The 11,199-nt window shown below is 48.3% G+C and overlaps 1 protein-coding gene across 5 annotated transcripts in view; it reads right to left on the reverse strand.

Annotated features, from left to right (window-relative positions):
• Positions 1-9,669, reverse strand: part of SOCS6 (suppressor of cytokine signaling 6) — a 39,650-nt gene extending 29,981 nt beyond the window's left edge. Inside the window, exons 1-3 of one of the 5 annotated variants that reach the window (XM_082700156.1) lie at positions 9,382-9,450; positions 8,603-8,724; positions 3,492-3,680 (exon numbers count right to left, since the gene is read on the reverse strand). The gene's annotated coding sequence lies outside the window, so the exon portion shown is untranslated. Of the gene's footprint in view, positions 1-3,491; positions 3,681-8,463; positions 8,725-9,381 lie in introns of all 5 variants that reach the window. The other 4 variants (XM_082700154.1, XM_082700155.1, XM_082700157.1 and 1 more) reach the window with 4 other exon arrangements.
• Between the last annotated feature and the right edge of the window lie 1,530 nt (positions 9,670-11,199).

The raw sequence follows: 11,199 nt of genomic DNA on the forward strand, positions 1-11,199 counted from the left end.
TACATGCAAATAAAAATAAATGAAAAATAGTAAATGGAACAGAATTCCTTGGACTTCTTTTAGGGCCTCCAGATCTTACACAACAAGCTTTATTTTACAAAGAATTATGATTATTTGCATGATTACAAAGGTAGATAAAGAAATTTAAAGATAAGCAAGTTAAGAAAAATGAACTTAAAACTGCCAAGTAATTTCAAATTTAATTAAGAATAAATTAAGGGGCGCCTGGATGGCTCAGTCAGCTAAACATCTGCCTTCAGCTCAGGCCATGATCCAGGGTCCTGGGATCGAGCCCCACACATCAGACTCCCTGCCCAGCTCCTCTCTCTCCCCACTGCCCAGCTCTCTCTCTAATAAATAAAATCTTTTAAAAAAATAAATAAATTTATAATTACAACAAAAGCTCTAATAAATTTTCAAGTGATTCTCTCCCACCCTATAGGCTACTGACACAAAAATATGGGGTAGCACTAGTTTGCTATGTGACACTGAATCAATCTCTCCTTTGTTAGTCTGTTTTCCCATATAAAATAGGTTGATCTCTAAAGCATGCTCAGTTCTGTAAGTACCTGACTCAGGGCAAAGAAAAATATGCAGAGACTAAGAAATTTAACCTGCAGAAACAAAATTTTACACGAGCATCTCTAAGCATCTTTTTAACTGTGTTCAATACATTTCTATTAAGTTAAATATGAAAATGTTCACAAATCCAATCATTTAAAATATTAAGGAAGCTGGCTTATATAAGAATTGATTAATGAGCTAAATTCACTCCTCTTTAACTTTAATTCAGACTTTAACATTTAAAATTTAAAAAGCAGAACACTTGGGGTGACTAGCTGGCTCGGTCGGTGGAGCACGCAACTGTTGATCTTGGGTCATGAGGTCAAGCCCCATGCTGGATGTGGACGTTACCTAAAAAATGAAATCTTAAGGTGCCTGAATGGCTCAGTTGGTTAAGCAACTGCCTTCAGCTCAGGTCATGATCCTGGAGTCCCAGGATAGAGTCCCATATCAGGCTCCCTGCTGGACAGGGAGTCTGCTTCTCCTGCTGACCTCTCTCTCTCTCTCTCTCTCTCTCTCAAATAAATAAATAAAATCTTTAAGAAAAAAAATCTTAAAAAAAGAAGGTAGCACACCTATATACCAGTTCATCACCATCTATGAAGTATGCACATATTAAATGTTTAATGTATACATTTTTATACCTGTGTAGACACTTACCAATGTACTAGCTAAAAACGCCGCAAGTTCCCTAAACAACAGTAGCGCTTTCATTGCCGATGACCAAGTACAGCCTCACTGGTTAAGTACCCAGTAGATAAGGCCCTTTGAGAACTTTGTTTTACAAACTGGTTAAAAGTAAGGTCCAAAGATCTATGTTTGCTGCTTTCGTTTTTATTCTGGCTTTAAAAGTTGAGGAAAAAACTAAAAAAATTAAGATACTGATCCACGAAGTCCAACATCTGGTGAAGAAGAGCTTCAGTTCAAGACAAGAAAATGAAAGGGAAGAAATTACAGAAGAAACTGAGAATTTTCCTGTAAAGGAACGACACAAGCTCACAGACTGAAAGGCTCCATGGAACGCTCAGTACAAAGAAGAACAATAAGCAGGCACACCATGATGAAATTTATAGGAGATAACAAAATGAAACTAAAAGCTTCCCCCAAAATGAGGGGAACATGACACACAACTGATGGGAAACAGCAACTAACTCAGTAACGCAGCAAACTGCTGGTCCAACATCTTCAAAATTTCAAGAGCAAATTTCTTTTCAGTGCAGCATGTGTTCCCAGGAAGCGACTTCTTGTGCGTGTGCACACTGCTCGGCACCCATGCAGGGCCACGGCTTCTGGTAAATGGACTGTGAGGAACATGACATGTGTCACTTCTGGGCCAAATAGTTCAGGGCCAGCGTGACCCGTCAGCTCTCCCCTGCGCCTGCTGTGGTAACGCAGAGCCATCGGGGGACGGTGACGGGGACCTGTGGGTGAAAGCAGACTGGACCCAAAGACGACGCAGGAAGAGCCCAGGCGCAGTGCAGACTTGGGGCAAGCAAGACAGAACTTCTATTTACCCGCGAAAATTTCAGAGTTCATCTATCAATGCAGCATCACCTACTCCATCCTGACTACAGCAATAACCGAGGGGCGCCAGGGTGGCTCAGCTGGTTAAGCATCTGCCTACAGCTCAGATCATGATCTCGGGGTCCTGGGATCGAGCCCCACACTGGGCTTCCTGCTCAGCGGGGAGCCTGCTTCTCCCTCTGCCTGTGTGCGTCCACATGTTCTCTCTGCCTCTGACAGATAAATAAAATCTTTTTAAAAAATAAATAAATAAATAAAACAATAACCTAGAATTCTACACACACAGACTATAAATTAGATATTTGGAACATACATGCTTTCTGACAAAGACTGAACAAAACACAATAACCCCACCTTTCTCAGGAAGTTACTAGAATGAGCTCCATTAAATCAAGGACGTAAACTAAGAAACAGAATATAGGTAGCCTCACTCTGGAAAGAGGAGAAAAGAATCTCTAGGTTGCTATTATCGCTCCTGCTGTTCAGCCTCTTTAAGATAATGTCCCGCCGCTTACGGTTCTTCCCAAACACAGCTCACCCTCCAAGAGCCGGCTCAACTGTTACCTCCTCCACGAAGACACAGATTCAAGTTCCCCACCTCCCAGGAGTGAATGAAAACATCGCGCATCCACAGGACGTGCCCTCCAGTTGCGACTCTGCTAGCGCTGTGGTCTATGACTTGGGCCGACTGCTTCACCTCAGTTTCCCTCTCCCCAGGATGTATGCAAGGATGAAGCTGGCCAATAATCTGAAGCTCTCTTTTAATCCTCAAATGCAGTAATTCTCCAAATGCACAAAACTATTAAAATCTTAAAATAATTCTATGTGTGTTAAATGCTTACATACTTCCACAGTCTGTGACATTTGGTAATATTATTCCCTAAGTATATTTTTTTCACTTTCAAAAGCAATTGTCAACAGATAAAAATGATTATTGTCATAGGGATGATATTTCCTTTAAAACCAAAATTAAGCTTTAATAAGAAACATCTCATTACTATAAACACCAAAACAAAATTTACAAAAGCAAAATCATACTAAGTAACAGTACACCAGTGAGAATTCACCTTACTTTACCGGTGTATTAACCCTGCTGCTTCAACCATCCAGTGTTGCTGGGGTACCCAAAATAACACCTATTCCCCACAAGGACAACCATTAGCAGTTCCAAATAATAGGCCATCTAGAGCACGTGATGAATTTACCTTTCCTAAATCATTCTAAAGAATAACATCAAATTCTTAAAATTGTTTTTGATGGACATTTTTCCCATTGGGGGCCACAGAGTCCTCTGTTCTCCTAAAAGGGAAACCTTACACACAAGCACGCACACCAAATATAAATAATCTCGTGCTGTCACTGAAGTGCTGTACATAGGTGCCTCTTCGGATGACCAAATTTACCTGTTGCAAAACTTCAGGATGGCATAGTGACATCTTCAGGTTCACTGATGCTGAGATAACGGTTTGTCTCCCAGGCCTTCAGAGATCTCTGTCTTTTCTTCTTTCTTTCTTCTCTATTACTCAACAGTCTGCTCCCAAGGACAATGGGACAGCCACTGCTCCTCAAACATATTCTCCAAGTGTGATGCCCTTTTAATAATTTTAAGAAAACATTTCAGTGTGATGGCTGTTAACAGTGATACAAATATACGTATATATATTGCACCAGTATAAAACAAGAGCCTGGAGCCCTGCAGAAGGCCAAGTGCTGTACCTTTGTTGGTCTACATCTCCCCCCAGCTGATTGCAGTGACCCAGTGCCAAGCAACTCGACAGCTGCCCACATCTGTAACCCTCACAATCCTAGTAGCTGCCACCATCAATACTTCCATGGGCTCCCACAGTCTTTCCTCTTTTATTTTCATTTTTCTTGTTCCTTTGGTCTTACTCCCTGTCCCACACAGGGCTTCTTTAAGAAAAACCAAGTCTTGGGATGCCCGGGTGGCTCAGTTGGTTAAGTCTCTGGCTTTGGCTCAGGTCGCGATCTCACAGTCCTGGGATGGAGCCCCACATCGGGCTCCCTGCTCGGCGGGAAGCCTGCTTCTCCCTCTGGTGCTCCCCCTGCTTGTGCTCTCACACACACACTCTCAAATAAAGTAAATGCAAAAAAAAAAAAAAGAAAAAAGAAAGAAAGAAAGAAAAACGAAGTCTTGCATATATGTTACTAATCACCCACAATGCTCCTTTTAGCTAACCTCAGTATATTTTAAACTGATTATTTTATTTTAGGATTTTATTTATTTGACGGAGAGAAAGCACGCAAGCAGGGGGAGCAGGAGAGGGAGAAGCAGGCTCCCCAGTGAGCAGGGAGCCTGATGCAGGGCTCAATCCCAGCACCCTGGGATCATGACCTGAGCTGAGGGCAGATGCTTAACTGACTGAGCCACCCAGGTGCCCCTAAAGTGATTATTAACATCAGCAGGTTATACTCCTCACTGAATCCATACATTTCTGTGTGTTTTCTCATTTAATCTCCACAACAATGTTGAGAAAGGCACTATTACTATTTTACAGATAAAACAAGTAAGACCGAATTTATTTTAAAAACCTACCCTAGGGCGCCTGGGTGGCTCAGTGGGTTAAAGCCTCTACCTTCGGCTCAGGTCATGATCCCAGGGTTCTGGGATCGAGCCCCGCATCAGGCTCTCTGCTCAGCGGGGAGCCTGTCCCCGCCCCCCCCCCCACCTGCCTCTCTGCCTACTTGTGATCTCTGTCAAATAAATAAATAAAATCTTTTTAAAAATAAATAAATAAAAATAAAATCCTACCCTATAAAGTCACAGAGCTGAAATTCAAACCTAGATCTTCATCCCTATGAAAGACTGCCTTCCCCATAACCAGTTAGCTATCTAGGCCTCGTACTGGTCTGATTGCAAATGAGGTCTTTCCCCTCCTGCTGAATCCCGCATCACAGAACTGAGAATGCCAGAGGTGCCAGATAACCATGGGTTCACCTTATCAAGCTACGTGAGCTAACATTAAGGGAAATGTGCTCTGGAGTTGTTACTCTCCATACACTCTAGAGAACTACACTTCCAGAAGTGATGAAGGCCTGTGCCTACTCGTGAGTGGCCAGCTGGACACTTGAGTAAGCTCAGACCCACGTTATGGGTCTACAGCTAAAGACAGTTCCGGGGGTATCTGCCTGGCTCAGTCAGTAGAGCAGTAACTCTTGATCTTCGGGTCAAGTTTGGGACCCAGGTTGGGAGTAGACCTGACTTAAAAAAACATAAACAGGGGCGCCTGGGCGGCTCAGTGGATTAAGCCGCTGCCTTCGGCTCAGGTCATGATCTCAGGGTCCTGGGATCGGGTCCCGCATCGAGCTCTCTGCTCGGCAGGGAGCCTGCTTCTCTCTCTCTCTCTCTCTGGCTGCCTCTCTGTCTACTTGTGATTTCTCTCTGTCAAATAAATAAATCTTTAAAAAAAAAAAAAAAAACATAAACAAACAGACCAAAAAAACCACTGTTCTCTCTGTGTAGGGTGAGCTGGGACCTAAAGTTACAAAAACGTTAGTCTTATTAGTGTTATGATTTATTCAGCTAAGCAGATCAGATGGGCAACACAAAATAAGCAACACAAAAAGCCAACAGATTTCTACCATCTACCCTGTACACCCTTGCCTTTAATGTGTACACAACAACATAAAAACTACAAGCACTTTCTGTATGCCATGTCCCTAAAGGATGTGTTAGGGAGACACAGAAACACAGAGCACATTCTGCCCATGTGGGACTTTGAGGAGGAGAAAGACCAAAAGAAATAAAATAGTTATACACTGCAGTAAATGTCATGATGAAAACATACAAACTGGTAAGACAGGACTCCTGAAGGGCCTAGAAGGACGAGTAGTCGGGACAGACTTCCCTGATGCCATGAACCTGGGCTTGAGAGAGAATGAACTGACAATAAGAACAACACTCTAGGCAAAAGAACTACCACGTCACAGATGAGGAGGCCAGAAACAGCCTGGAACGCAAGAGAACAGAAAGGCTAGAGGGTTAACTTCATGGTGAGAAAGACAGGGTTGTTTGAGATGAATGGAAGAACTGGGCAGAAATCTTGTAGCCCATGGTACAGAGTTTGAAGTTTACTTTAAATAAAATATTCACAATAACTCTGTCAGGTGGATTTATTATCCTCACTTGAGCCCCACAGGAGGAGGACATGGAGGGCCATGGTTCAAAGTCACAAAGCTAGTAATGTATATTAAAGATCAAACACCACCAAAAGGTACTCACGACCCTTTGCAACATGAGAATTCAAATCTTAAATGACTTTATCTAAGTACATCCATTCTCAAAACATCAGTAAGTCCACAGGCACCTAAAAATAATTGCCCCATTAAGTAAAATTTAATATTTGTATGCATCATCAGAGATCCTGAAAATGTGCCCTTAGTTCTAAAGCCTTCACTACTTACCTGCTAAACCAACATACTGTACAGAATAACAAATTAACCACAAAAACATTAAAGACAACTTCACTGTAGATGCAATTTAAAACATGTCCCAATGCTCTTTCGTTTTTACTCCCCGAACTACTCTCTCTCAATCTAGTCATAGAACAAAGTTCCCCCTTTTTATGGCATACACTTGTATTATAAATTTCTCCCTTGTAAAAGGAGTAATTTTACAGAAATACTCAGGCACCACAGATGTGCCATTTCTAAAACTGGAAAAAGATTAGGGATGGGGACCAAGAACTGAAATAATCTTCACTTCCCATAAAAGATCCAACAAACAAAATAGCAAACAGTGATCCTAGCTTAGGTCATTTACCTACCTACCTACCGCTATTGAGTATTAAAATCTATGTGCACACATCCATTAGTTACGCTATATATAAATAACATGGGGTATCTGACCTCATATTCAACATATTTGTGTAACAGCCCATTCCACATGCCTGCATATTTTTGAGAAAACAGTAATTGCCACAAATTGAAAAATGGACATAACATTTCCATTTTTCAGACTATATTGTGACTTTTAAATAAGATCACACAATTACTTCTATGAGCAAAATAAAAGATACTTGCTATTTTTTTTAAAGATCTTATTTAACTGAAACACTGAGAGAGAGTGAGAGAGAGCACAAGCAGGGGAAGCTGAAGGCAGAGGGCAAGGGAAAAGCAGGCTCCCAGCTGAGCAGGGTGACCGATGTGGGGCTTGATCCCAGGACCCTGGGCAGAAGGCAGACCCCCAAAGACTGGCGCCACCCAGGCGCCCCAAAGATACTTGCTATTAATAACACAAGTTTCCTGAAAACCGACGGCAGTGGAGAAAAACTACCAGAGTTTTCTCTGAGGAGTGAAGTTACATAACAAGACAGTCTTAAGCAGACACTTGCTTCTGTTCCCCCCAAAAGAGGGGCGTTAAAAGGAATACTCCCGATGGCAAAATGGGTAAGAATCCAGTCAGCACAGCTTTTCCTCCCAGGTCATGGCACTACCCAGGTAGGCTACAGCCCAGGTCAAAGTCACCCAAACCCCTTCCCTGCCACTTCCTGTAAGGTGCTGCCTTGGGACGATGCCACGGGACACCCGAGAGTGTGTCCCTCGGTTCCGGGGAGGCCATGTTTAAGGCCTGCCCTATCTTCCCACTAAAAGAAGGCAAAAGGGCAGTGCCAGGTACCTCCGATCAATTTAGAAGGCATTTAAAGATCATAATAAGGGGGAAAATATTTCCAAAGAGATGCTGAATGGAGACCCAAAAAGGGTAAAGGCTCATCCTTAACCAGACCAAAGAGTGGAAAGCACTTGACCAACCCCGGATAATCCGTTCTTCTGAGATTCGTTATCAAGTGGACGGTCTGTGAGCCAGCTCCCCAAAGGCAAGGAGAAAACCGTTTCAGAAGGTCCTGGAACCAAAGGGTTGAGACGAAAGCCTGTGTTTCGAACAGAGACAGATTCCGAAAGTCACCGCACCCGCCGCGAAGATGCAGCAGTGAGGAAAAATTAGAAAGCCCAGAGGAAAAGAGAAATATCCCCGGCTGCACTTTCCCGCTTTGTCTGGGCAACTTGGTAAACACCACCACTGATGTCTTTAAGTGAGGAGGCTCCTCCACGGCACTGAGTATTCCACTCAACACTCGTTCATTCAAATAAGCTAAGTGGATTTCACGCTCTGTGTTGGGGTTTTCAAGCCAACTTAAATGTGCGCCTGCCGTGGCTGAGGGCACGTCCGACACCTCGTCCTGAAGCTGGCGGCAGTTCCCTTCTGTCTGATCACCCGTATCTGTATTCCAAGAAACCCCGGCAATTCAAAACGTCCTGGGGAACCGTGCGATGCCTCGCTCCCGTTTTTACTGGGATTACTACATTCTCCGACCCCGTCCTCGCACCCAGGAGCACGTCGCCTCACCCAGGACAGACCTTCAGGAAACATTTGCTGAACGGACTTCATCACGGTCCATTTCGTTCCCGGCAGCCCGAGCCGTGTCCCCTACCCCCCCCCCGGCCCTTAATTCCAAAACGTGGGGACGGGAACCCCAAATTCCACTTTCCGACTAACTGTGAGGTTGGCATCCAGCCTGCTGCGCGCATTCCGAGTTCTGTGCCAGGACCTGCCACCGAGAAACGTCAATAGTTGTGCCACATAATGAGCCACCATGGTGTCCCCGAAGTTGCCAACTCCTGAAGCAAATTGAAAATTAAGGCCTGTCTCGCTTCCAGGGGCCGCTGAGAAGCCCACGGCCCCCACCTCCGTGCGAGTAAATCCCATCCAGCAGCACCGTCACGCGCGGCACACGCGGGAGGCCCCCGGCGCGACCTCCCGGCGGGCGGGGGCGGCGGCGGCACCGACGCGGCCTGGGCCCTCCCGAGCCCGCGCGCCCTCCGGCCCCTGGACCACAGCCCGAGCCCGAGCCCGAGCCCGAGGAGCGGCCGAGCGGGCCGGGCGGCGGGCTGCGAGCCGCGCAGGCCCCGCGCCGCCGCCCCAGGCCTTCGCCAAGCCCCGGCCTCTCGCCGGCGGGGCTGCGGGCAACAAAGGCGGAGGCCCGGGCCGGCGCGCCGCGGACGGGGAGGCCGAGGGGTCGGACCGGCGCTCGGCGGAAGCAGGCCTCGGCCCTCCCCCGCCCGGCTGCCCGCCCGGCCCGGCTTCCCGGACGCCGCTTCCCCGCCGGCCGCCCCCCCCCCCCGCGCCCGCGGACCCGCCGCGGCGGCCCGGGCCTCGCGCCGCCCGGACCCTCGGCTGCAGGCGCGCCGGGCGGCCTCCCCAGCCCCGCGCGCGCCGGATCCGCCCCCGCCGCCCCGAGGGGAGCAGCAGCCCCCGCGGCCAGTTTCCCGGGTTACGGAGGAGAGGGCGCCGACGGCAAAGCCCGGACCCAACCCCCGACTCGGCTCCGCAGACGCTCACCCGGCGGCGGCCCGCTCCGCTTCCTCGCCCAGCGCCGGCGCGACTGCCGCGCTCGTCCCTCCTCTCCCGCAACTCCTCCCTCCTCCTCCTTCCTCCTCCTCCTCCTCCTCCTCCTCCAGGAGGGGCGCGCGGCGGCGCCTGGGCCCGAGCGCCGAGCCGGAGCGGAGGAGCCGAGCGGGCCGGCCCGCGCCCTCTCCTCGGCCCGCGGCGCAGGCGGGCGTCCCGGCGCGGGGGGCGGGCCGGGCGGGGGGCGTCCGGGGGCGGGGGGCGGGGACGCGCGGGGTCGCCGGCGTCCCGGAAGGGGGAGCCGGGGCGCGCGGAGGGCGCCGGGGGCTCGGGCGCGTCGGGGGACGCGAGGGGCGGAGAGGCGCGCGCGGGGCGTCTGAGGGCCGGGGGCGCGCGGGGTCTGGGCGCGTGCGGGAGTCGTGCGGGCGGGGTGCGGCGCCGCGGGTCGAGGAGGGGGGTTCGGCGGCCGGAGTCGGGCGGGGGTCCGAACCGCGTCCCGACCCGCGTCCCCCCAGCCCTGGGGGGGACGCTCGTGCCGCGCTCGTGCTTCGGCCCTGCCTCCCCTCTTCGGGTGGCCGGCGCGGAGAAGAAAATCGCGGCCCTCGGGCGCCGGCCCTCCCTGTGCCTCTGCGGCGGGGGTGGCGGCCGAGGGGCGCCCACCGGGCGCGGCGACCCGGGGGCGAGGGACCGAGGCCGGCCGAGCACGCCTGCCGGGGCGGGGCCCCTCTGGGGCCCTCTCCCCACCCCTCCTCCGGCTTCCTCGTTGGCTGTGTTCGCGGACCGAAAACTTACTGCTTGCTTTAAGCCGTCTGCTTCTCCCTGTAGGACTTTTTAGTGCTTTGTACCGGAGTTCGCTATTGTTTGTGCCGCCGAATTTCACGGTAGTGGGATGTAAAAAGTTTCCTGTTGGTAACTTGGTTTCTTTGGAAATCGGATGAATGTGCCACCGACGTGTAGCAATACCAGCGGATTTTATTTTTGTCAATGAGAAGAATGAGAAGCCACAGGAAAAAAGATTCATTTCTCTTTTGATGAAAAGCTGTTAAAGCTCAGTGTGGTTAAAAGAAGTATTTTTGACTTTAAACGTTGTATTTCTTTAATAGGACCTTTTTAAAAGAGAAACAGAAGTTCATGTTCAAGTGTGAATTTATATCTGGATTACATCTCAATAAAGCTGTTAGTTAAAAAAAAAGCTCAGGTAATTGATCTTAATTACTATAAATGTCTAATTACAATATTCATCTAAACAAAATCTAGATTAGTAATTTAAAAATTGGATTATCAGGTAATTCGATCGGTTTTTATGACTGAAGAGTATGTATGAGACTGATGTCATCTAGTGTGTGTGATTCACCAGACTCAGTGTTCTTTTCAGTTCTTACCTGTATTTATGAATAAACCTGCACTGTTACTGTTATCCCGATATAAATGCTACTCAATTCTCAAATGTCTACTTGTAGTGAATGTAAACTAAATAGAATGGCCAGAGAGGTTAACAGTAATAACAAGTAATAAGCAGCAAACTTTTCAACGCGCCCCCTCAGAAGGAGAGTGTGTGGATTAGTGGGATTTATCATCTGATCCAAAGAACCCAGTAGCCCCCCAGGGACAATGGGCCTGATGAGCACTTAGCCAAGCAATGCACTGACTCCTCCAGCAGATAGGATCAAACCCTGGCCTTCTGAGTCTGAGCTGGTCAGCATCTTGGCTTTGATAGTTCATACAGTTGTGACCTTAACCAAGGTTCT

The sequence above is a fragment of the Mustela nivalis genome (assembly GCF_964662115.1).
Source record: "Mustela nivalis genome assembly, chromosome: 14".
In the NCBI taxonomy this organism is placed as follows: domain Eukaryota; kingdom Metazoa; phylum Chordata; class Mammalia; order Carnivora; family Mustelidae; genus Mustela; species Mustela nivalis.